The 27,039-nt window shown below is 40.8% G+C and overlaps 1 protein-coding gene and 1 long non-coding RNA gene across 6 annotated transcripts in view; one reads left to right on the forward strand and one right to left on the reverse strand.

The window, feature by feature from the left end:
• Positions 1 to 27,039, reverse strand: part of NDST2 (N-deacetylase and N-sulfotransferase 2) — a 625,893-nt gene that overhangs the window by 192,253 nt on the left and 406,601 nt on the right. The window lies entirely within an intron of this gene.
• Positions 1,159 to 26,232, forward strand: LOC115095402. Its single transcript, XR_003857761.1, has 3 exons — positions 1,159 to 1,277; positions 23,935 to 24,020; positions 24,620 to 26,232. It is a non-coding gene; the product is annotated as an uncharacterized LOC115095402 (long non-coding RNA).

Here is a 27,039-nt window from a genome sequence, read left to right on the forward strand (position 1 = left end):
TTGCATGGGATTTCCATGCAGGGGCGCTAAGCAGTACTCCCACTTAGAAACGCATATTTTTCTGAAGGCAAAGCTCCTTGCTGCATCGGCAGTAAGCTTTGTGCACAGAAAATGTTCACTGAAGTGTAGGCAGAAAGGTGTGTTTGGTTAAACACACCTTTCTGCATTGGCCTGCAGGTAAGCAATCTGAAGTGGAAAACAAAGTGTTGTCACTGGAAAACTAGCGCCTCTGCTAGATGAAAAAGAATAAAAATAATCGTAATCTTGTGGTATCAGCCTATTTGTGTGCCAAGTCAAAAATGCCAAGCCATATTATACCACCCATTTGTGTAGTTATTACTGCTTCAGATGACTCTATGCTATATGTGATACCATAAAATTATTACTACCTATTGTTTTTATTTTCATCTGGAGGAGGCGTCAATGTTCCAGTGATGACACCATGTTCAGATTGCTCACCTGGCACATAATGTATGATCCAAAAAAAGTACTCGATAATTATGTATTGAATAAATTCAATATATTTAATACACACAATCACATTTACATCATCCCATTATTGATGTCTTGTTTTTATATCTTAGATGGAGAACTTAATTGTTTACGATATATAACATATCCAATATGCTATTAGAAATTGAGTGTTCCCCAAACAAGCTAAATGTGTGATGATTTGGTAAAATATATATAACCAGTATATATGTTAAAATTATATTGCGAATGGCCTTTAGCCAAAATGATATTGTAATCAGCTGTCAATATATGTATTAACATGTGTAATGTCCCCCGATGAAGCCAGATGCTTTGGTGAAACAAGAACCCTTGGCTGGGAATATTTGAATAATGGTTGGGGAATACTGGTGATATTTGGGAATATTTGAATATTGAAGATACTTGGGAATATTTGGAAATTGGGATAATGTTTTAATGGGAGAACATTTTCTATGATGTAAATGTGACTGTGTTTTAATTATGTCAATTCAATATATTTGTTATTGGGTATTTTTTTGGTTTGTATTATTATATTTAGTACCCAGTGGTGTACCTTCTTTGCCTGTAATTACCGTTGGCGCAACATATGATGACAGCAATAACCAATGGATGACAGAGTTGTTAGTCATATGAAGTCTTCCATTGGGTTAAATAAAACACTGTGTGTCTTCTCTGCTTAGTGTCGAAGAGCGAGCAAGATGGAGGCTGTGAGGACTATGTTGCTCTGCAACAGTGGCATATATGATGGAGTAATGCACGAAACATGGACCTGTGTTGGGGAAGAGGTAAGATAGTTTTTAACTGGTTCCAGCACTCAGTTTGCAGATAAGTTAAAGCTTTAATTGTATAGAAAAAACTTAAAAAAATTACTGGACATAAGGACTTAATCGGGATTATAATATTTGAACATGACACAAGGCAATTTTGCTTATAAGGTTCAGTTTATGATGATCCTTTAAACTCCTTAAAATTATCAGTGGGAAAAGGAAGTGAGAGGAGATCAGTTTTACATGTATATTTCTTGAGATTCTACCTGCTATTTTTGGAATTCATTTAGAACTATGAACAAACAAGCCACAAAACATAAATGAAAACACTGCACATGATCACTGTCGAAGGAGAGAATTCTTTGTTTTATTTTACTCACCATGACCTGCCCTGCCAATCAGATTATAATAGGCAGTACATCTAGTCCCTGTCCCTTTACTTTAACTCATCCTAAAGTAACTTGGTTGGACTCTGAACAAAAAAACGAGTGACCTTTAGCAGGTTTTCAAATACACACTGACAGTCTTTATCCATTCAGCAAATAGAACCAGAGGCTTTATATTCAGAGATTACATCCAGTTCTCTTAATCAAGAGTTTTCTGTCATAACACTGCACCTCTCCCCCTCACACACAATTTTGCCTTAAAGTAGCAGTTACTAGCATTGGATCTGTTTCTCAGCTCTGTTGCATCCCTTTTTAGTCTTATTTCTTGGTTTCTTTCTACTTGTCCCAATATTTCATGTCTTACATCTTCACAATGATTTTGATTTAATGACTTTTCATGTGGGTGAACATCTGCTTACACACATAAGAAGCCTGTTTGAAAATTGCTCGCCTCCCACCCAGCACACAAGCAATTCCCAGCACGGATGCGCTTTTACCCCTGCGTTAGGTTGGGGGAGGGAAGGTCCTTGCAGGATTTCGTACTGAAAGCTCCGTGAGTACTTTCACAAATGCGACGTACGCGGATACAGTTCTCCTGCCTCCCCCACCTCAGTCCAAATTTTCTAAGGGGGTTTCCCTTTAAAAATGAGCCTGCGAACCTGTGAGTAAATTAGAAACCGAGCAGGCAGTTTAAAAATGCTCCTCCCCCGCCACTTGCATCAGTGCCCTGCCCGAATGAGCAGAGCAGCCCTTAATTAATGCAGAATCCTAATGCTACAAGTGGCTAAACTGGAGGAATGCATTTTTTAAAATCAGAAACATCGCTGCAGAAATAAAGACAAATCCTTATGAAAACTGTGAATTTGCATGATTTTTCTTGTGTTTACTACCAACTGAACTAGTAAACATACCTTTTGAGCAATATAGTGTTAAAAGAAATGCAGGCGAACACCAGTGGATTTTTTTACCCACAAAATGACAGCATTAAGCTCTTCAGTACCTTTAGTAACGGGCATGCACATATATGTGCTGTAATCGTTGCAGGCAAGCACCTTTGGGGACTCCCACTTAACCCTTGCTACCCAGCTTAACTTTATAATAGGGCAGTCAATACAACAGGCCAGCTTCACACTCTTATGTTGTTGCTTCCAATTGGCTTGCACAGCTTAGCACACCCAGTATTCATTCTTGCTATAGGTAGGAAGAGCTTCTGTGCCATACAGTGCTGTCTCTAGAGGAAAATAGTTTTGGCTTTTTTTTGGGGGGGCGGCACAAAAGGGGGCTGAAGTACGTGCGGATTGGGGCAAGCTGAATCAACAGTTATATGCACCATGTCCAACAACATGACGCAGACCAAGCCTTTTCTTTTGATGTGGGTTAATTCTCTGGTCTTACATCTCCATCTCCCTCTCACCCAGCTATCAGTTCTCCATTTCCCACTCTTATTGTCTCTTGGCCCCCAATCCCGTTTCACCCCTCTCTCACCCTATTCTCAGTCTGCTCCCAGCTCACGTCTGGTCAAGGCTATCACCCATCCTGTGCAGCTGACCTGCAGAAATTTTGGAAGAATATTTGAATCTGACCTTTCTCCTTTTTCCACATCATACAGTAGCACCAGAAGGAATGGGTTTGAACTTGGGGCCTTTCTGTGTTGTCCTTAATTATGGGGGTAATTTTCAAAGCCACTTACGCACATAAAACCCATTTTTATGCGTGTCAATGGCTGTACTAAAATAGCCTGGGACTTTGGGCATGTAAATGTATATGCGTGACCCAGTTACAGGAACTGCAGAGTGGTGTTACTGGGGCAGAGATGGAACCTGTGCATACACTTTTGGATTTTAAAAATTACATGTAGAAGTGTGCATCCTCCAAAGAGTTAAGTACACGAGGAATTTCAAAGCAAATTTATGTGCAGACGTTTGCTTTCAAAATCCTCGGTAAAGTCTGCGTGGCCATTGCTATGCTGGCTATTTGAAAAATTACTCTCCCTGTTGTCTATACTGGCTAAGTAAAAATTGAATATTTAAAGGCCTGCCTCTAGGATTTTAATTTTGGGGGATTGTTAAAATACAAGAAGAGAGTGCAAGTCAAAGATTGGTGGGAGTCTAGGGACTGAAGGTTTGAACCTTTAGATCAGGGCCTATCCTGGGGACCCCACAGCCAGTCGGGTTTTCAGGATATCTACAATGAATACGCATGAGATACATTTGCATACCATGGAGACTCGGTATATGCAAATGTATCTCATGCATATTCCTTGTGGATATCCTGAAAACCCGACTGGCTGTGGGGTCCCCAGGACAGGTTTGGGAAGCCCTGTTTTAGATACTCTAAGATGCAATCTGAGCAAATTCCTGATATGTTTCATGTCTAGAAAAGTCCGGGATTTTGCATCACACTGATATACAATTAACAAAATACAAATAATCTCTTAGCAGTCAAATTACAATGAAGAATACTTTTTCAATATGCACACCCAACCAAATTTGGATCATGTCCTTCAGGGAGATGGGAAAAGACTACATACAACCCTGACCCCTCCGCAAAATAAAATGTCAAAATAAAAAAAAATAGGGAAGATGAAAGTTAAAGCCTGAGTCATGAGCTGAGACCTTTTGGCTGATATTGAGAACCTGTACAATATTGAGAGGAGGTAGGGAGGTTAATACTCTGCCACTTGATCCCACTGGGCCAACAAGCTAGGAGGAGTAAACATTCCATAAAGTAACGTACATTTTAAAAAGTCATAATATGTTTTCTTCTAAGGACACGGCAGTTTTGAAGGTAACTTTTTTCATATAAATCTGTGAACAGAAGCATGTTCTGAATCACTCCATGCCAACTCTTTGAAAATACACAGCTTTTATCAGGGGGAAAGACAGGCAGCTGAGTTGGGGAATGGGGAAAGCGGCAACGTGGTTTTTAGAGGGGCACTTGCCTTCCTGTCTTATCAAGGGCATCATAGAGCCTTCAAAAGCAAGCAATGAGCTTTCCTCCAAAACATAAGCCACATACTGTAGTTAGACAAAGTGATCAGAATGTACATGGGGAGATTAACTGAAATGTCATGAAGGCCGATCAGCAGTTCCTGCCATTGGCTAGTACATCATTGTACTTACATCAAACAAGAACAGGTATCTCCAGCTGAATCTACCGAAGCTTTGGTAGATATCTTCAGTTGTTTCTCTTAGATGTCAGGGTGGTCCCCAGAGATTTAATTTGCTAGCCACATTCAACCATTTTTTGCTTCCTAACCCTTCATGTATCATATGGAATGGAGGGGGCCAAGTATGCTTATTACACATGACTATGAAGAAAGTAATGATGTTTGTTTTCAAACAGAATCGTTCTCACTTAAGCTCATTTAAGCAGATGACGAAAGCAATTGTGCAGTGTCCGGTATCATCCTTGCTCAGTACTAGCCTTACTGCTAATTTGGCAGCAACATATGAGTTCTTGCAAGGATTTTCTTTGCTTTAATTTTGACAGTCTGACTCATAACATTTCCTTTCAGCAATTATCATGCAAAGCTGAGTCATTGCTAGATGCCTATAAGACCTGGGGCTCAGATCCATGGGTCTCCTCGTCCCACTGTGAAATGTATAACTAACTAAAGAACTAATTATAACCTACTCCCCCCCCCCCCCCCCCCCCCCCCACATACACACACACACACACACAAACAATCCCATAAATCACATCACTGGACAAAAAACTCATCAAAATTTAACTTTAAATGAATATTCTAATTCTGCTGTCACTTCAGTTAGAGCAACAAAAATGTCTTCCACTGCCAAGTAATATAAAATCCTGCCAAAAAAACACACACTAGAACAAACCTGTCATACCATAACAACATTAACTGCCAAGACTCAAACAGAAACGTTACCAATGAAAAGGCAGTGCTGCAAATTTACGCCAGACTGCTACAGATCCCTACACAGAAACTACATGTTAACAGAATCCTTCAGTTTGTTACACATGCAGAAAATGGAGAGCCCTCACCAAATACAGCATTAAGAACAGCAAATTCAAAATAGAAATATGCAGACAAAAATTGAACTTGAAACCTCAAGAAGCAAGAGTGCCAGAAGTATACCACAAGAATAATAGAAATAGAAATGCATTTCTTCCTATACTGACAAAAATACAAAAACACCAGTGATACATAATCCCAAAACTGACATATTCTAATCACTAAATTGAAAATGGTTTTTTTTTCTACCTTTGTCTGGGTATTTTTATTTTTATACTCCATTTTAGAACCAGTCTCTCGTTTCTGCTTTCTTCTGTCAGTCTTCTCCTAACTCCTTTGCCATGGTTTCCTGTGCATTTGCAGTTTCTTCTCTCTCCTCCTATCTTCTTTTTCATTTTCATTTATTTTCTCCAGTTCTCTTTTCTGCCTTTCTTTCCACTCAAATTTCACCTGTCTTTGTCCCCTTCTCGCCTCTTCCTACTAGCTTTCAACCCTTCTCTAACCCCTTTCCAGCCTATCTCCCACTTTCTCAATCTCATCCCCTCTCCCGTCTTCCCATTTCCCTTCGTATCTTACTTGCCCAACACCTTATTCCCCCTTTCATCTACTCCTTAATCCATTTTAAACTGTACTCACCCCTCCCTAGCTCTCATCAGCTTTCCTTTGTCTCCTACCCTCTCATCAGGCCCTGCATCCTACCTGCCATTTCTCCCCCACCTCCAGTCCTCTCTTTTGTCTCTTACCACTACCCTACTTCCCATTATCCCCTTTCACCTCCTTCCCAGCTATATTTTCGATCCTCCCCCCCCCCCCAGACCACCCCTTTCCAATGCCTTTTACCACCACCCCATATCTCCAGGTCTTTCACACCACCTCTCGAACCCAGCCTTACTAACTTTCAGTCCCCCTTCTTTTACAGCTGACATCCATAGCCTCATCTCAAACCCACTCTTCATACCTTGCAAGTCCATCTAGCATTCTGCCAAGACACCACTGTCCCTTTGATCCCAGTTTAGTTTTTGATTCCCCACTCTCCCTCATCCCAATCCCTAATCTAACTCAACTCTCTCACCCAATCCTCAAGTACCTGCTGTCCTCCCCCTTGATGCCTATCCAATATCCAAATTCACCTCTGCCCCCCACTAACCTCAATCCTGAATTCCTACTCCCCCATTCTTTAAGACCTCCCTCAATTTTGAGTCCCCATTCTCGCTCTGTCCCTCTCCCATCAATTCCAAGTCCCCACTCTCTCCCTAGTTCTCTTACCCCCACCCAGCTTCTACATCCTAGCACCTCTTTTTCTTCTTCTCATGTTCCCCTTCCATGCTCCATCAGTCCACACTTCTAATTTGGCTGCTCCTTCTGCTGTCAGCACCTCTCCTCTTCCATCCATGTGATTTACTGATCAGCTGTTTAAACTATAGGAAGCTCCACAGTACATAGCACTGCATGATTTGAATAACTAATCAGTGAATTGTGTCGTCATGAGAGGAAAAGTGCCAGCAGCAGAAAGAGCAGCAGAGATAGAAATCTAGACTGCTGACACCAGGGCAAAGCGGGGGGAGGAGGTAGGTGAAAGAGAGAGAACAGAGCACAACATGCTCTGGTAGGGCAGGAGGGAAACTCTAGGCATTATGGAAATGAGTTGAAGCACAGGGCATGGGCCATGTGTGCCCAGGCCTAGCAACACCCCCAATTCAGTTTACAGCTGGTCCACTCTCAAGGAGACATATCAGTAATTGTCACTTAATCAGAGTTTACACTAATTAAGAGTATCCAGAAGTGAGCCAAGGTTTCTAAAATGGTGGTAAATACTCATTGCTCTAGAATACATGCTATATGTATTCATACTAGGAGCAGACTAGAGTGTAAACAACACATGTATCCAGAAGCAATAAAAGGTGGATTAAGTGTATAAGAATATAATTTTGAAGCCAACTCTAGTATTCAGTGTGAATACAACAGAATACTCAACTATATACAGTATTTTTAGAATTACCTTTGCAACGTAAAATGAATGGCTAGTGAAAATGAATTAATCAATTAACCAAACACTGGTGTAAACAATAAATGAGTACATGAAAACAGTGCTTAGGTATGCAAAGCAATAAGGAGTAAATCCCATGCATCTTCTGATAGGGTTAATCTTCTCCTGTAAGGCTCTGCATATTTTAGGCCATACCTCTCAGTCTATAAGGTTTATTTATTTATTCATATCTTATTCACTCACTCCCCAAAGGCCCAATGCAAAAATTACATGACTTGCATCAATAACCTAGGGTTACCAACAAGTAAATGTGTTATGATGAAAAACATTTGACATTACAGATGTTGAAGTCTTTGATACAGAATGAAACTGTATGATCTATGAAGATGACTGATATAGTTAGGATTGTAATCTTCCTAAAAGAATATCAGCAAAATGAGGGAGAGTTCAGAGGTACATCTGGCTCACTATGCATTTGAATAGCAATATGTTTTTTTCCTCAACTCATAGATCATTGTGCCGACTGGCAAGAGAATTCCATTTATTTCAGTGGATAAACTAATCAAAATAATTAGATGCAATATTTACTGTTCAATTACTCTACACAGTCAGGAGCGAGTACAATACCCACAGGATTTCTGCTAGTAAGGTGCTTATATTTATCACTCTATGGGTACAGGATGCAGCATAACAATATCTATAATTAATATATTTTCTATACTTCCTGCCTAGATATGCAGCTTTGTGCCCATATACAGGAGTCTGATCCCCAAGTTCTAATCTCCGTGTTCCAATTCCGCCTCGGCAGAATTATTAACCTTATCACCTTTTCCTACAGCTGTGCATTCAGAAGTCAAACTTAGTCCAAGAGTAAAGCCATATTAAAAGATGTATTCCCTTTCTTCCAAAAATATATTTAGTTAGATTTATTACATGCTCAGTTGCCCAAGACCCTGAGCAAGGAACAACAGAAAAAACATATATATTATCAAAAAATAAATAAATAAATATATATATACATATATATATATATACACACAAATCATAAACACAGACATATAACATTAAACAAATCAACAAAACTACATAATATTTAATGGTCAGATAAGAATAAGAGCATAAAATGTAATCACCATTAACGAAAAGCAGTTGTGAGTAAATCTAAGAACTAAAACTTTCTAAGAAAAAAACCAAAAGGTATTTGAATAGACAGTTACCTCCTTTCTGTTAATGTCACAGCAGACTGGACTACCTGCTGGTGTAAGAACTGGACAGTGTCACCTGCTAGAATGAGACCAGCAGCATTTTGAGTAGCTTTACCTCCTTTTACCCTCAGCCCTTAAGAGAGTGTTGTCATTTCTTCCCCAGTACTAATCCAACAGATTTGCATAACATTTCTTAAATGAAAAGAAATCTACTAACTCTGTACCACAATCAAGAACAGGGCAGGTCATTCCAGTCTAGTGTGAGACTAACAGGAAGGTGCTATTGGTTAATTAACTCTTTATTCTGCTGAGTTTTACCTCAGACCATATCAGATGAGACCTACACCAAAACAGTCCCTTCCTAGAGAAAGTAGATCATAGCCTGGAGAACTGTATATTGAAAAGCTGCATCTGCAAATGGCCACTTGTCAATGCAATAATGTTTAGAGAAGGTTATGCTGTGCAGCTATTGGCCAGTGAGACCTATACTCTTTCTGCCTGAGAAGAAGCCATTGCCCTAGTAGAGTGAAAGTTCAAGAATTCAGGCATCTGACAGTTACCCATCTTGTAGGCTTCAAAGATACAATTCTTTACCTATCTAGCAATAGAATCCCTAGAAATAGATCTGCATTTCTTATCTGGCCCACAGAGCATAAGCAGTTGTTTAGGGAGAGATGTAGAACTTCAGACATCCTTTGACATTAAATGTGCATGTTCCTATCTAATTTTTACTTAGGCTGTGGAAAGGACCGGCATGAGCATTAGGCAGGTCTAGGCAGTCACCTAGGGTGCCTAAGTGAGCTGGGCACCACCTGTGTAAACGAGGGCACCATTTTTGAAATGTGAAAGGAGGTATGAGAGCAGTCGCGGAGCAGAAAGTGGTGGCAGAGATGGAGTGTGTGACATGGACGTATGAGATTTCGGGTTTGCAGATGGGGGGGGGGGGGGGGGGGGGGAGAGAGAGAGAGAGATCGAGCCACGTGACATTGTAACATCACCACCTAGGGTGGCTGGAGACTCACGCACTGGTGCTGGCTGTGGACACGGCACTGGAAGAGCAATTCAATTTATAACAAAGACCAAGTTGATGCCTCTGGTAGAGGGACTCTGAGGACTTGGAAGATTTTGGGCTCAACCTGGACTCCAGGGAAGATGAAGAAACAAGTTAAATCTCTTGACCATGTTTGGATTTGCCTTAGGGCTCAAGCTGAGCTGGGCAATTAAGATGGGATTTATAGCTATAGCCAAGGCCTTGCTTGTATCTGATCCTCCTACAGCAGAACCAAACATAGAGCTGGATTTTCTAAGGTCACAGACCTTAGAAAATCCGGCGGTAACGGGGGGGCGGGAGCCTGCGAAAGCCGGCAGCCATCGCACCACTGTGGTGCACTGGCTGCCGGCTTTCGCACCGAATAACTACACCATAAAGGTGTAGTTATTCGGCGCAAAACTGGCGGCGATAAAGGTCCTTACCTTTCGCCGCCAGCGATGTCTGTGCAGCGTCGGCCCCGGTGCCGCCCCAACTCCTCCTCTTCCGGGGCAGACTCTGCCCCCATTTAGTGATCGTGTGCGAAAAGTCCCTTTTAGTGTGCGATCGCTTTTGAAAATGACCCCCATAGCTTGCTGCCAGTTTGGGAGTTTGATGTGGGTTCTTCCTTATCGGAGTCCAACTGGTTATACTACTGACAGATAAATCCATCCTCGGAGATGCAGAGCCAGAATCCAAACTGGTGGCGAGACTCCTGCTAGAATATCATGATTTGTCCATCACTGGACCTGCGCATTATCTGGCAATGGATCCTATATTTCTCAAATACTTATGTACACAAATAGTGAATAGCATACAATGACCTACTGAAGCAAGGAAAAGTGAAGGGTATTCATTTCAAAATTACAAACATTTCTCAGAATGACAGTCTGTTGTGAACAAAGAGAATGGAAAGGGACATCTCTTCTAGTGCAGCAGGTGAGGGATACAGAATGATGTGCATTTGTATTTACATATCTGCACTGTGTGCTTTCCTCCCAGAACTACGGAAAGTATTTGAAAGTTTTCACATATAGTTTCCTTCTTTAGGGCAGAGAAGTGTAAAATGGCGCTTGGGAGCTCCTACAATACAGCATGTAATGTAGACTCAGACCTAGGTAATAAATCTTATATGTTTGTATAATTTATATTGTACGTAGACTAACCAAAATACCTACAGTACCTGAATGTAATCCACTTTGAAGCGCTGTGAAAAGTGGAATATAAATCAAAAGTAATAAAAATAATAATAAAAAAAATCCCTGTTTTAAAATGTCTCCTTCAGCTGTTTGTGCTGTTTTCATGATTTAAAAGCATCACTGTATGCTACCTGCAAAGGATTAGGATAAGCACCACCAACACAGAGGCGGCAGCAGCACAATTTCCTTATACTGATGATGGTGTAGGGTGGATAAGGAGGAGCTTGCAAAATGTTAAGCACAAATATCTCCGCAGAAATTAGAGTGAAACAAAGAAAAGGATCTTGGGGCCTGCTCACTTTTTAAGATATAACCAGGCATTTATACTTCTGCTTTTCAAAATTTAATTTATCTCCTCTGATTGGCTAATAAGCCCCCCCCCCCCCCCACCAAGGCGGACAAATTTAGCAGGGCCAAAAAGTGATTTCTCCAGGGTGTGCTTACGACTTAGGCAGTACTGACTGTCAGTATTAAATGGCTAAGTTTAGGTGGGCAAGCCCAGTCCTGTATCTAGATTTAGAATAATCTTCAGCTGAAAACTAGCCAGTTAGGTCTGGCTGAAAATTCGCTGGTAATCTTTGCTGCTCAGTGACTCTTTGAAAACTGACCCCTGAAGTTTTACCTCCCATTCTGTGTCTATGGGGGAAAAAAGCTCAATGAATCAGGACCTTAATGGTTTTGTTTGTTCTAAAAAAAAAAAAAAATCAACTGCATTTTCTCCATAATTCTTTCCCTGCAGCAGTGACATATTTTTCTGTTCAGCATTCCAGTCAGCCCTTCCAGCAAACACAAACATCAAGCTGCCCATTTTTTTCATGCTAGTTTCTGTTCTCCAGGCATAATAAACTGCTAATGTTCGTAAATGCTCCTCCTGCCCAACCACTCTTAATCCAAGTAAACAGGGCGGATTCCTTTCTCATTCATCATCAGAATATACTGCTTTCATGCTTTATGGATATTAATGGCAAGTCTCTCCCCAGTGTGTACCACAGAGCGTGCTACAAGCAATGCAGAGAGGCACATTTCCCCTTCCTCAGCAAAAATAAACGTCACTTGCTTCTCCCCCGCTGCCCCTTCACCCCTTCTGGAAGGGGCCCGCAGAGATGGGGGAGCAAAGGAAGCATGAGCTCCCGTTATCCTCTCAGGTCCTGCGCCGTTTGAACTGTGGCAGGCACAGCCACATGAGTAAGGGGTGAGCAGCCGCCACATGCGGACCTGAAATTAAACATCGATGCATATGGACAGATGCATCGTCCACAATAGATGCTCTTGCAAAACACGTATGAAAACATCTACTGCACAGAGAACTGGAAAGTGACCTTAAAGGCGGAGACAGTTAAAAGCTATGGGGATGCCATTCTGGGGAACAACCTGATCAGTAATAAAAGAAGAATAGTTTGGAATTAGTACGCCTAATGAAAGAGTCAAATGATGTCCACGGTCCTCCACCGCTTGAGAAACGTAAGAAACGCCATAGTGGGCCAGACCAAAAATCCATCAAGTCCATCATCTTATCTCTGACAGTGACCAAGCCAGGCCACAAGTACCCAGCAGGATCCTAAAGAATAGGCTCAATCCTCCTTGCTCAGAACCAGGGATAAGATGTGGCTTTCTCAAGTCTACTTGGCTAATAATAGTTTATGGACTTTTCTAAAAACAAGAGTCCAGTATAGGTAGCAAAACTAAAAAATATAATCATACATAAAAAGATAAGAACATAAGGCTTACCATACTGGGTCAGACCAAGGTCCATCAAGCCCAGTATCCTGTTTCCAACAATGGCCAAGCCAGGTCACAGGTATCTGGCAGGATCCCGAAGGGAAGATAGATTCCATGCTGCTTATCCCAGAGATAAGCAGTGGATTTCTGCAACTCTCCCTTCCTCCAGAAACTTGTCCAAACCTTTTTTAAATGCAGCTATACTAATAGCCTTCACCACATCCTCTGGCAATGAATTCCACAGCTTTATCATGCATTGAGTACAAAAAAAGATTTTCTTATTAGTTTTAAATGCATTACCCAGTAACTTCATTGAGTTTCCCCTGGTCTTTGTACTTTTCAAAAGAGTAAACTGATTCCATTCCACTCATTATTTTATAGACCTCTATCATATCTCCCCCTCAGCCAACTCTTCTCCAAGCTGAAGAGTCCTAATCTCTTTAGCCTTTCTTCAAAGGAGAATTGTTCCATCCCTTTATCATCTTGGTCGCCCTTCTCTGTAACCTCTCTGTACCTTTTCTACTAAGAGCTATAGGACCATCATACCAGGCTTTACCAGCTGACTTATACCCAAGCCTTATAAGTGAAGGACTTCAAAGGGGCGTGGGATAAACACTGTGGATCCATAAAATCAAGAGGCCGTCAATAAAGAGTGGGTGGCTCGCCAGAATGACGGCTACTGCCTGGAGATAATACCCTTATTCAATAAACATACACATGGTTACTGCGACTCCAACATCGCTCTAAGCTACAACAGCAAGAGGAAATGTGGAAAAAAGGATTCGCACTCACAAAGCGGGGAGTAGCTGGCTTGTTACGGCGGTTACTACCCCAAACCAAATAAGCCTGATACTTCACTTTCAATGCATATCCAGCATAGCTCTCTGCTTCAACGGCAGGGGAGAAGAAAAACTGATACGTCACGCATATCCAGCATAGCTCTCTGTTTCAACGGCATGAGAGAAGAAAAACTGATACTTCACGCATATCCAGCATAGCTCTCTGCTTCAACGGCAGGGGAGAAGAAAAACTGATACTTCACGCATATCCAGCATAGCTCCCTGCTTCAACGGCAGGGGAGAAGAAAAACTGATACTTCACGCATATCCAGCATAGCTCTCTGCTTCAACGGCAGGGGAGAAGAAAAACTGATACTACACGCATATCCAGCATAGCTCCCTGCTTCAACGGCAGGGGAGAAGAAAAACAACCAATAAGGGCTGAATAACATAGTCTGGGTAAAACAAATAAGCATGGGTGTAGCTTACTTCCCCTACTACCCCTAACTAATCAAGCTAGATATTTCACTTGGATGCAGCTCCATCACTGCTCTCTACATTAATGGTGGGGGTGGAAGGGAAATAGAACCAAAGAGCTAAGAGAAACAGATAAGTATGAGAGAAAATGTGTGAAGCTTGCTGGGCAGACTGGATGGGCCGTTTGGTCTTCTTCTGCCGTCATTTCTATGTTTCTATGTTATAACACCTGCATTTTAATCATAGGTCCACAATTTTATATATTTTTATGTGCAGTTAAAGAGACTTATCTTTTGGTGTCACTTCCCCAATTTTCCGCTTCTTTTTTTTTTTTTTTTGACACAAGGCCATGCTTCAAGTAATTCTTCAGGGGAAAAAGAGCCAAATTTTGTCAAAAATATCTAAAAATGATAGCAAAAACATCAAAACTACTGGCAGGGCAAGAATACACATCTATGCAAATTGCCAAGTTAACACCTAAGCAATATTCAAACCTTTAGTGTCTTCTGTCTTGTACTTATTCACTCATACGCAATTGTTTCTTAGCGTTTCCCCGGAAGTGACCAAAAAGGTTGTTTCCTCTGAATCCAGAATGGACAATGAAATGTCAAAATGAAACTTTTATTGCTCAAAAGATGTTATACCTAACTCTTTTCTTTAGAAATCTTCTTAAATTATAGTACTCCATTCAATTTCTGTGTTTAGTCCAAATGGTTGAATGGTTTGCAGAGTAAATATCTAAAATTGCTCTCTTAAATTCAGTTTAGCCTGCTGATCACCCCCTTTTTAATGCACCAAATCACACCATTTAAGCTGATAAAAAGAACAGGTATATTCTAAACAATGCTGCACCATAGATGCCTGTATTTATCTGCAAGGATGCAACAAATACATTGTGATGGCTCTTTTAGTTCGTCCTACATAAACTTTTGGGCATGGGTACTCGATCACATACACCACAAATTATGTCTTACAGTCTGCATTTTGATATAATTGATATCATTGTTGCATGCAAAGATGTTGCCAATGTTATAGTGTTATTGTCTGACAGCACATAGGTTTTGTATGGAAGATAGCAAAATACAGAAGATATTGTCTATGAATCTGACTCACATTTTAACTTAGTTGAACCATTTTCATATATATATAACCAGGTTTCTTCAAACTGAGCAAAATTAAATTTGCCAAATCTGGGGAAACTGGAGAAGTGACACCAAAAGATAAGAGTAATTTTAAATGCACATAAAAAAATATATAAAATTGTCTATGATTAAAATGCAGGTGCTATAAGGCTTAGGTATAAGTCAGTTGGTTAAGCCTAGTATGATGGACCTATAGATTATTGTAGAAGACGTTTCCTCCAGGAACTTGGCTACACCTTTTTTTAAATTCAGCTGCGCTAATGGCTTCCACGACATCCTCTGGCAATAAATTCCATAGTTTAATTGTGCATAAAGTGAAAAAATACTTTAAAAAAAATGGGAATAAACTTTTACCATCTGATTAGAACTGCAGCCTTAAAGTGGCATTGTCCCATTCTCACTGCAAAATTAAAAACTGCACCAAGTATAAGGCTAAACGTAAAGAGGAATAATTTAACTAACTACACTGGTAAGCTAGGTTTAAGCACCTTTAACTCAGGCAACAGTTTGTGGGGGAACTGCTTGTAGCTAAGTTCAACCAATTCTTTTCAGAACAAGAGGCAGAACAGTAGGGGATTCAGCCCCGCAGGGAAGAGGGAGGTGAGCCTGGAGCAGACAGAGCAAGGAAGAGCCATTCTGCTCCCTAATTCAGCCCCTTCCCTCCTGTTGTTCTGTCCCCTCCCATCCCATTGTGAGGAGAAGAGGAGGGGTGGGTGCAATCCTGCAACCTACAGAACAGATACAAAAGGGGGCTGAATCAGTACAAGTTTGAAATTTATGAGCAGCAATGCCAATAGTCAAGGCTTCGGCCTTGGCCACTACGCTACTGCTCACAATTTTCAAACGGGCTAATCCAACGCCTTTTCACGCCTGTTATCCAGGGCTTGGACTTCTGAAAGAAAAATCCAGGACCTGGGGAAGTGGAACAACGCTGATGGAGTAAAGCAGCCCTGGCGGGTGAAGAACAGCCTGGGGTTGAGCGCTGGTGAGGGAGAAGATTGTGTTCCAGTATGCATTTGGAATAGTGTGTGGTTCTTCGGGAGAGAGAGTTCACAACCGGTCTTGGCCCCACATCACCATGGAATCCCCACTTCCCCCCAAGCTCCACTGCTCTACTTCCTTTTTTATCTGCAAATTAAGCCTGGCTCTAACTTAAATAAAATAAAATGCTTGGCATAGCTTTTAATATAAGAATTTCAAAGGCAAGAAAATAACTTTCATCTGTAAATTAAAAACTATCCTTCCAAGTGGCAGGTGGAGGGGTTGAATCCCCCTTTTGGTGAACCCACTGAACAGCCACATTCAAAACACCTAACATGCTGGGCGGAGGACGATATGACTGAAAAATGAGGAGGAAGAGGAGGAGATGACCCAGGCACCCATCTGTAGGGATCCTTTTGAGACCACTTTAGTAAAAGCAGTCCTGGCATTGGTTTAAGTGCAGGTTAATAATTCTACTTTTACTCACTGAAAATCTAATTTTGCAGCAAGGCACTGTGGTTCCAATACTGCTATAAGAAAATAACCGGCATTTTATGTATAATTACAAGCTGTCAGTTACAACTAGAGCTGTATTATTCTGGGCAGCACATCTTTGCTCTCTACGGAATACCATGATTTGAAACAAACCAACTATGAATGCCTAGAAAGAAATATATATTCACTAATAGATCTATTTAAGTTTACTGGGCATTCATATAATGCAGTATAAATCACAAAGGTAATATATGTCCTTTAAAAAAAACAAAAACCCCCCCCCAAACTTTTAGTGCCTTTTTCTTTTTTTTTCAAAAAAAGGACATAGAAACATAAAAACATAATGGCATGAAAAAGACCATATGGCATAGCTAGTCTGCCCATCTGCCCAACTAATTTAAGTCTTGCAATTCCCATCACTCTCTCAGAGATCCTCTGCATTAATCTGATGCTTTCTTGAATTCAGATACTGCTTTTGTCACAACAACCTCCACCAGGAGGCCATTTCATGCATCTACTACCCTCTTTGTAAATAAATATTTCCTAAGATTATTCCCCCTTTCACCCTCTTCACATGATCCCTTGTTCCAGAGTCTCCTTTCCATTGAAAGAGGCTCACCATCTGTGAATGGAAACCTTTGAGATATTTAAAATGTTTCTATTATATAGCTCTATCTCACCTTTCCTTTAGAGTGTACATGTTTAGATCTTTAAGTCTATTTTAGTAGCCACCCTCTGGACAGACTGTACCAGCTTATATCCTTTTAAAGAAGCAGTCTCCAGAATTGTACACAGTATTCCAAATGAGGTTTCACCAGAGCCCTATACAAGAGCAACATCACCTCCCTTTTTCTGCCAACCTTTCCTCTCCCTATGCAGCCAAGCATTTTCTGGCTTTTGCTGTCACTTTATCCACCTGTTTGGCTGCCTTAAGATTATCAGATACAATCACTCCCAGATCACGCTCTTTCATGCTTAGAAGAATTTCACGTCCAATACTATACCTCTCCCTTGGGTTTTTGCATCCCAAATGCATAAATTTGCTTTTTTTAGCATTACATCTTAGCTGCCAGACCCTAGACCATTCCTCAAGCTTCACTAGATCCCCTCCCTCATGTTTTCCACACCTTCATGGCTGTCTACCATTGCAGATTTTGGTATCATTGGTAAAAAGACAAACCTTTCCCGACAATCCTTCCACAATGTCGCTCACAAAATGTTGAAAAGAACCGGTTGAAGGACTGATCCGAGGCAGGCTCGGCGTGTCCCAATAGGTGAAACTAGGCGGTCACCTAGGGTACCAGTCATTAGAAGGGGGCAAAAAGCAGCCATGTGGGCTGCGAGCGGAGCCCATCCCACACAAGGTCGAGAGGAGTAGAGACTCGATGGGCTGAGAGCAGCACCCATCCTGCTCACGGCTGAGAGAAGCAGAGTCTTGGCGGGCCATGAGCAGTGCCTCTGTGTGTGTGTGTGTGAGAGGGATTGTGGGTGTATGAAAGAGCAATGGTGTTAGTTAGTGAGAGAGAGGGAGGGAGCCTATGTAAGGGTGCACGTGTGAATGAGACAAGGAACTTAAGTGTATGCAAGAGAGGCGGCCTGTCTGAGTGAATGAGGTTGGTGCTGGAGCCGGCGCCTGGACCGGGGGGGAGGAGGGGTGCAGGGCAGAAGATTTGCCTAAGGCGCCTAATACCCTTCCACCGGCCCTGCCCTGAGGCACACATATGTTGCCTTATGATTTATACCACATTATATGTATGCCCAGCAAGCAAATAGATGTATCTATCGCTTAAAAGTTAACCTGTTTGCAATGTTATATGTAAGGGTTCTGCCCAATGGTTCCTGTTTAACTGTAAACCGATACGATGTGTGAACGGTTATCGGTATAAAAAAGACATTAAATAAAATAAATAAATAAATTAATATATTTCCTCTCTAGCCATCCACACTTGGTTTTGCTATATTTCTAAGTGGTGGATTGTATGTGTGTGTAGGGAGTAAAGACAGAAAAGAGTTAAATAAATTAAACAAGACTCACAACAAGATAAAACAATGAGAAAACAAAAAAGCACAGATGGCTGTAGGTGGAACTTAAACATTTCTGGTGCTGGAAGTTTCCAGTATTCATGAACCTGAAGCTAATTTCATACCTTTATATGGCTGTTCTAACTGTATGAGACTCACACTGTTTTTAAATATATTCTAATTATTACAGGACTTTGTTTAAGGCTATTTAAAGATTATAACAAATGTTACCAAATATAGCCAGGTTTATTTAAAAAAAAAAATAGCTTTGGATAATTTTTATGGTATCAAATCTGGCAAAGTATCCTTTTTTTCTTTTTTGCAGGACAAATACTAGAAAGGGGTGGCCAGCTCTTGTACTTGAGAGCCACAAACAGGCCAGGTTTTCAGGATCTCCACAGTGAATATGCATAAGAATCACCTGCAGTGGAGATAGTACATGCAAATCTAATCTCATGCATATTCACTGTGGAGATCCTGAATACCTGGCCTGCTTGTGGCTCTCAAGGACTGGAGTTAGCCACACCTGTACGAGAACTCTGCATTCCAGGATTTCTTCCCTGCTTTCCTTGTACTGCCATTCTTTTTTTTCTTTTTTACCCATAGTGGGTTAAATCTTTCTCAGAATTTATCAGGTCATAGCAACAGACACAGATATACATATTCACTTTTTTGTTGCCTTATAGTCTGAAGGTAAAATGCATTAGAACAGTGTTTGTTCCATGTATCCATACATCCTACCCCATAACTTCCAAATGAAATATATATTCCAGAATTCCTTAAAAAAATTAAGTAGAAATAAAAACATGGAATAGCTCGATTGGATAAGTGTCCACCCCTTTGTACTTCTACAGTGATTCTAAATACTTAAAGCTCTGGTGTAACCAATCATCTTCAAAAGCACCCACCAAGTGAATTTGCCACACCTGTGATAAACTGTATGGATTCACATGACAACAGGATGGTGGTTCCTGGTGGTTCTCTCCACTGGGTAGTGAATGTCAAAGCAAAGACCCAACCATGAGCAGCAAGGAACTGCCAAAAGAACTCTAAGACAAAGCTATGAAGAGAGACAGATCTGGGGATGGGAATTAAAATGGCAAATTTCTTGAATATCCCTTGGAGCATGGTCAAAATGATTACTAAGAAGTAGGTGTACAGCACAACAAAGACATTGCGTAGATTAGGCCGTTCCTCTAAATTGGATGCAACCAATGGCAACTTTGAAAGAGCTATAGGCTTCCATGGACAAGACTGGTCAAAGTGTGCATGTGACAAGATCTCATTTTGAGTAGCCTTAGAGGTTAAAGCAGCAGACAGAGAACCAGGAAAGCCAGGGTTCAAATCCTGCCAACTCTCCTTGTGACCTTGTACAAGTCACTTCACCCTCTATTGCCTCAAATACAACCTTAGAACCAGATTTTCAAAGGGGTACGCGTGTAACATACGCGCATACCCCCCGAAAACCTGGCGAAACACCCCTTGCGCATGCCGAGTCTATGTTGCATAGGTTTCCGGCGCGCACAAAGCCCCGGGACTTACGCACGTCCCGGGGCTTTCCTGGGGGGGGGGGGGCGTGTCGGGGGCGTGATGCGGCCGGCGCCGTGGGTGTGGTTTCGGCCCAGGAGCGTGGCCATGGCCTCCGGACCAGCTCCGGACCGGAACATGGCGCGCGGTAGCCGGCCCGGCACGCTCAAAGTTACACCTGCCTCGAGCAGGCGTAACTTTCGCAACAAACTGCCGATTTTGGGCAGCCTTGCGCGCGCTGACCCCAGATTTTAATGGATACGCGCGTATGTATTGAAATCCTGCGTACTTTGCGTTTGCGCAATTTTATTAAATCTACCCCTTAGGTTGTAAGCCTTCTAGGGACATGAAACTTGCCTTGAGCTACCAATGAAAAGGCGTGAGCTATAGCTAAATAAAATATTCCACAAATCCAGCCTATATGGTAGGGTGGTTAAAAGGAAGCCATTACTTAAGAAAGCCCATCTTGAATTATGCTGAAGTATCCAAAGGAATACCCTAGGATAGTGTAGTCATATGGCATAAAAAAAAAAAAAAGGTATGGTCTGAAAAAACTAAAATAGAACTTTCTGGCCTGAAAGCAAAGCGTTACATTTGAAGCAAACCCAACACTGCACATCACCTAGACAAAACCATCCCTACTGTGAAACACGGTGGAGGCAGCATCATGTTATGGGGATGTTTCTCATTGCTGGGACTGGGGCACTTGTCAGGATAGAAGGGGGACAAAGAATAGAAAAAAGTGCAAAAAAAGTCCTTGAGGAAAACTTGCTGCCCTCTGCAAGAAAGCTGAAACTGGGATGGAAGCTCGCCTTCCTGTATGACAACAACCTGAGGCACACAGCCCGAGCGACACCGGAGTGGCCCCAACCTCGGTTCAATTGAAAATTTGTGGCTGGACTTGAAGATTGCTGGCTATCAGTGCATCACAAGGAACGTGACAGAGTTTGAACAGTTTTGTAAAGAAGAATGGATAGCACCGGTAAAGATATTAGGTATAGAATTGTGTAGAATTACGCTATTGTACTAATTTTATTGTTTATTTTATTTCTATTTTATGTATCATTTTACTTTATTTTAATTGACTGTGAGTTAATTGAAATGTATTGGATGTATTGTTAACCGACTTGCTATCTTTTGAGGTATATAAACATGTGCAAATAAATAAATAAAATAAATATTGATAAATCTAGGTGTGCAGAGTTGGTGGAGACCTGTCCCAACAGGCTCATTTTTGCTGCCCCTGGGGGAATAAGGCTATTTCAAGCAAGCTATTCCATGTTTTTATTTCTACTTCATTTTCAGATGACACAAAATTGTTCAGAGTAGTTAAATCACAAGCAGATTGTGATAAAGTGCAGGAAGACCTTGTGAGACTGGAAAATTGGGCATCCAAATGGCAGATGAAATTTAATGTGGATAAGTGCAAGGTGATGCATATAGGGAAAAATAACCCATGCTATAATTACACAATGTTGGGTTCCATATTAGGTGCTACAACCCAAGAAAGAGATCTAGGTGTCATAGTGGATAACACATTGAAATCGTCGGTGCAGTGTGCTGCGGCAGTCAAAAAAGCAAACAGAATGTTGGGAATTATTAGAAAAGGAATGATGAATAAAATGGAAAATGTCATAATGCCTCTGTATCGCTCCATGGTGAGACCGCACCTTGAATACTGTGTACAATTCTGGTCGCCGCATCTCAAAAAAGATATAATTGCGATGGAGAAGGTACAGAGAAGGGCTACCAAAATGATAAAGGGAATGGAACAACTCCCCTATGAGGAAAGACTAAAGAGGTTAGGACTTTTCAGCTTGGAGAAGAGACGACTGAGGGGGGATATGATAGAGGTGTTTAAAATCATGAGAGGTCTAGAACGGGTAGATGTGAATCGGTTATTTACTCTTTCGGATAGTAGAAAGACTAGGGGGACACTCCATGAAGTTAGCATGGGGCACATTTAAAACTAATCGGAGAAAGTTCTTTTTTACTCAACGCACAATTAAACTCTGGAATTTGTTGCCAGAGAATGTGGTTCGTGCAGTTAGTATAGCTGTGTTTAAAAAAGGATTGGATAAGTTCTTGGAGGAGAAGTCCATTACCTGCTATTAAGTTCACTTAGCGAATAGCCACTGCCATTAGCAATGGTTACATGGAATAGACTTAGTTTTTGGGTACTTGCCAGGTTCTTGTGGCCTGGATTGGCCACTGTTGGAAACAGGATGCTGGGCTTGATGGACCCTTGGTCTGACCCAGTATGGCATTTTCTTATGTTCTTATGTAATATCTTCTGCACTTCACTGTGGTGGGTTAGGATGTGTGGCTACATGGAACAAACAGTTTTGATGCATTTTACTTTCAGGCTATGAGGCAAGAAAAGGTGACTATTTCGGAAGAGGGTATAGACTTTCTATAGTTGCTATAGCTAGTACCAGAATTTTTTTTTTTTTTGGTTTTACTAAGGCATACAAGCCTGGTATGACATCAGTATATAGCAGCATACTGGCGCACATTAAATCTTCAATCAACAAAAAGATAGTATAGAAACACTCTGTATAACATTCAAAATGTCAAAATTAAATATGGGTTGTCAGCAAGCCGGAATAATTTTAAATCTTACTCTAGAGTAGACAACCCGGCCTTCTCTATCATTCAGCCCAATGGTAGAATGTAATAACAGAATTATTTTTTTGAAAATTGTTTAATTTGCACTTAAAACCGTGAAAATAAGTTTAACCCTGCCTAGAGTCACAAAGAAGGTTTGTTAGAGTGTTCCAGCTCTCTAAGAGCTCTCTAAGAGCGTTCTGCTACTGCAGAGCTCTTGCATACTGCAAGATCCTTCCTGTTAAGGAGGGGTTGAAGGGGTATTTGCAAAGGTTTTAGTTAATGTAGAGTGGTGAGAGGAGGTGGCATTCCCTCGAAGAGGATGATGCGAGAGAAGCAGCACTGAGAGGCTTGTTAGGAGAGGAGAAGAAAGGTGTGAGGGTCCTAGACTAGGAATCTAAGCAGAGAAGCAGTGTTTTGGTGATTGAAGCTATTCAAGACCATTGGTGTGTCACCTAAAAGGCAGATTTCTAACAAGGAAAAGAGAGATCTTGTCAATTGGGATAGGCCACAGTAGAGGTATTTTGCTGAAGGGTGCTTGTCTGATGCAGAGATCTGGGGTTCATTGCAGAAGAAGAGGTGACCCACTGACATATATCTACTTTGAAGGAAGGTGTGCTTACTCCTAGAGACTGTGACTCTTGTTTATTTTTTTTTCTTGCTACTGTGGGAGCGTATTTGGAGACACTATTTTTTAATTAAGACTTCAGAAATTCTATTCTATTTTCCTTGGACTTTAACAATAAACTCTACTCTTATTTTGGAACCAAGTCACAGGGTGGACCGTTGAGTATGTTTTTTTATGTCTCCCCTTGGGCCTCCCAGAAGTTTTCTGTTCCCCCTTTGGTGAATCCTGGTGGACAGAGACTGATCCCAGGGCTGAAGCAGCATCATTCACCACCTCCAAAAAGAGGTGCAACATAAAACAGTCTTAGCCTGAGAAAAATAGGATTAGAGAACAGCCTAAATTATAAAAATACTGAGAAATCCAAGTCTGTATTGAGACTGCTGGACGGAAGGTATAGAGACAAAGACTGTTTTATGTTGTACCTCTTTCTGGATGTGGCTGCTTTTACCAATTTTTGCTCATCTTGTATCGATATACACAGTGAAACCGACCACTTGTATTTTATGTCTGTTTAGATATAGTTGGCCGGAAGTCCATCTCCGTACGGTACCATGACATGGCATCTTCTTTAAAAAAAAACTGGATCCCTCCTGTGCATTTGGTGAGACGTGAGCGTCCGATTTGAAGCATACTGACAGAAAAGTTTTCTCTAATTGTTTCCCCCGATGCAGGAGTATACCAAAACATCGGCTGATGTCGGAGTCTTTTGCTATACAGAGACATATCTTATGATTTTATGACTTATTTGCATGGTTTTAAGTTCAATTTAAAAAAATTTTCAAAAAAATAATTAGGTTATTACATTCTACCATTGGGATGAATGCTGGAGAAGACTAGGTTGTCTACTCCAGTTTCTAGAGTAAGATTTAAAATTATCCTGACTTGCTAGCATTCCACATTCAGTTTTCACATTCTGAATGCTAAACAGAGTGTTTCAATATTATCTCTTTTTGTTGATTGATCATTTCTAGATGAGATAGTTATTTGCTCTTTTTGGTTGAGTGACACATTTTAATATACAGAAATCAAAATTGGATTTCACCTTTATCAAAATGATTTTTCCAGATAAGTAGATATCTGACCCAACTTTTATACTGTCTTCTATTGGGTTTTTTTTGGCTATAAACAAACATTTACCTTATACAGTATTTTATTATGTTGTCTGTCTTTGTTAGTATTTGCCCTTCTCGCCCAATCTAGGTCAAAACTGTAACAAGATTGAATTCTGCTGGGAGCTTGATAATCAGAAAGCAAAAGAGAAGGAAGAACAAGAATAAATCATATGATGAACAACATTATTCCTTGAATGACTGGAAGCCAAAGATTAACAATATAATAATTCAGATGAATTAAGGTTTAAAAGGAACACTTTAACAAAGAAATATACTGTGAATGTTTCAGCACCAACCTCCTCATCCCTACCTGTCAATGTATCTATTATTTGTGCCTGAAAAGTACTATCTGGCACAATACAAATAAAAATAAGATCATATTTAGTAAAGGTAGGTACAAAATTCCACATGCTAGCCTTACAAATCTCTGCTACAGACATGACCCTGCATTCTACCTGTGAAGTCCCCACATCTCTTGCTGTGTAGGCTTTCAGAAAACGTGGGGCCTTAGATGCCTTAGAAATCAGCTTAGCCTTCTGTTCACCCCAAACAAAACAAAGAATTGCTCTGATTTCCAGAAGGATTTTAACCTCTTCAAGTAAAATGTTGAAGTAAGATGTTGAAGTAACACATTTCAACATCCAGAGACTAAAAGCTTTTCTTCTAGTGGAAACTTGGCCTCCGGGCATCAGGCAGGCAAGACCACCTCAAGAGTAAAATGAAAAGATATTCATCTTAGGAATTAACCTATGAACTGACCTTAAAATTACCATACCGGAGAGAGGATGGATGATTTCAGCTTTTGTGTTGTGCCAGTGTTACCATTCCCACCTGCTGAGAGACCTGGTAATAAAAGGCAGAGGGATGAAGCCACATGCCACTTCTTGCAAATTTTTCCTTTGAGTTTCCTGGTTCTGAATGGAAAAGAAAAGGAAGGGGGTTGCTAGATCTCTCCCATCAGTGTCTCGATCACCATTTCCCAGCTGGCCACACCCCAGGTTTTCCCAACCACAAAGTATGTCAGGAGCTTCCGGTGAACTTGGGGTGTCTAGCCCCGTTCAGGACAAGTTTGTTACAACTTTGAGCCCTGCTGGGCCTATTTCTTCTAGAGCTTGCTTAGTTTTGTCATTAGGCTCTCCCCGTGAATATAAGCAGATAGTTGCCTCTACACCTGCTCATCCCGGGGGAAGGGAAGACCTTTTTGGCATCTGAGATGGATCCATATGTATTACCCTTGGGATTGGGAATATTTGTCAATTCCCATTGGAGAAGACCGCTGTGATCAATCCTGAAACTTTGTGGCTAGCAGTAACCAAACTGGACTAATCTATATTGACTAAATTTGATTCTCTGTCCAAGTTTGTTCAAGACCTCTTTCTAACTGTGAATGGCCACTCTCAATTGATTACTGAACAATCTGGAAAGATCCAGGTTTTGAAAACCAATGTGTGAAACTTCAGGAATGTGATCTTTCTTTGGTTAAAGAGCTATAATTTATGCATGAAAAAGTTGAGAATATGGGGAATTATCTTAGATGCCTTAATTTGCATTTTTTAAATTGTCTCAATGCCCACTAATATCACCTAAGGAGATGTTAAAAAATTTTATTTGGACTTTTTAAAGGTTACTAAAGTAATGATTTCAGAGTTTACTAAGAGATACTATTTGATTCCTGGGAAGAAAAATAAAGTTTCTACTGATATTTTGCCTCAAAATCAATATGTTGGTGTGGATCTTTCTGCTTTTTTGGAACAGACCATCTGAAGCTAAGAACGTGGAGAGGTGCACACTACCGGTTCCCTTTGCAAGAGAGAGAGATAAACAATGGACATTGTATGCTTTTTTCCCCTAAAAGATATTTGTTTCATGGGGCAAATAATTTCTGTTTTCCCAGATGTAGTAAAAGAGATGCAGGCCGGGAGAAGAATCTTTCTCCTAAAGAAGGCAAGGGTGTTGGCGTTAGGGGAATTTTTAGTAATTAAATTTCCCTGTAAATGTATAACTAATCTAATGGGAGTCAAATATGGGTATCCTGACCCAGTGCAGTTAGAAGCCTTTCTATAAAAATAGATAGCAGTTCCCACATTAACTGAAACCTATGTCACCAAGTTAAGCAGGCTCTATTGTTCAGATTTGTGGATTTTTGTATTATATATATTTTTTTCATTCTCTCCCCATGATGTGGTCTTATGATGACAATGATTTACATGTTATTTTTCTTCGTGATGTCTTCTCTCTTTATTTTTTCTTTTTTTCTATGACTCCTTGTCTTTTTCTTTTCACAAGATATTCTATAAGATATAATTCTAATGTGAAACTTAAAAATAACAAAAAAACCCCAACTACCATATCACAAAAAAACTGACAAAAAAGAGAAATGGAAGACAGAACATAAGAACATGCCATACTGGGTCAGACCAAGGGTCCATCAAGCCCAGCATCCTGTTTCCAACAGTGGCCAATCCAGGCCATAAGAACCTGGCAAGTACCCTGGCAAGTGCCTACAAC

This window comes from Rhinatrema bivittatum, chromosome 7 (assembly GCF_901001135.1).
Source record: "Rhinatrema bivittatum chromosome 7, aRhiBiv1.1, whole genome shotgun sequence".
NCBI lineage: Eukaryota > Metazoa > Chordata > Amphibia > Gymnophiona > Rhinatrematidae > Rhinatrema > Rhinatrema bivittatum.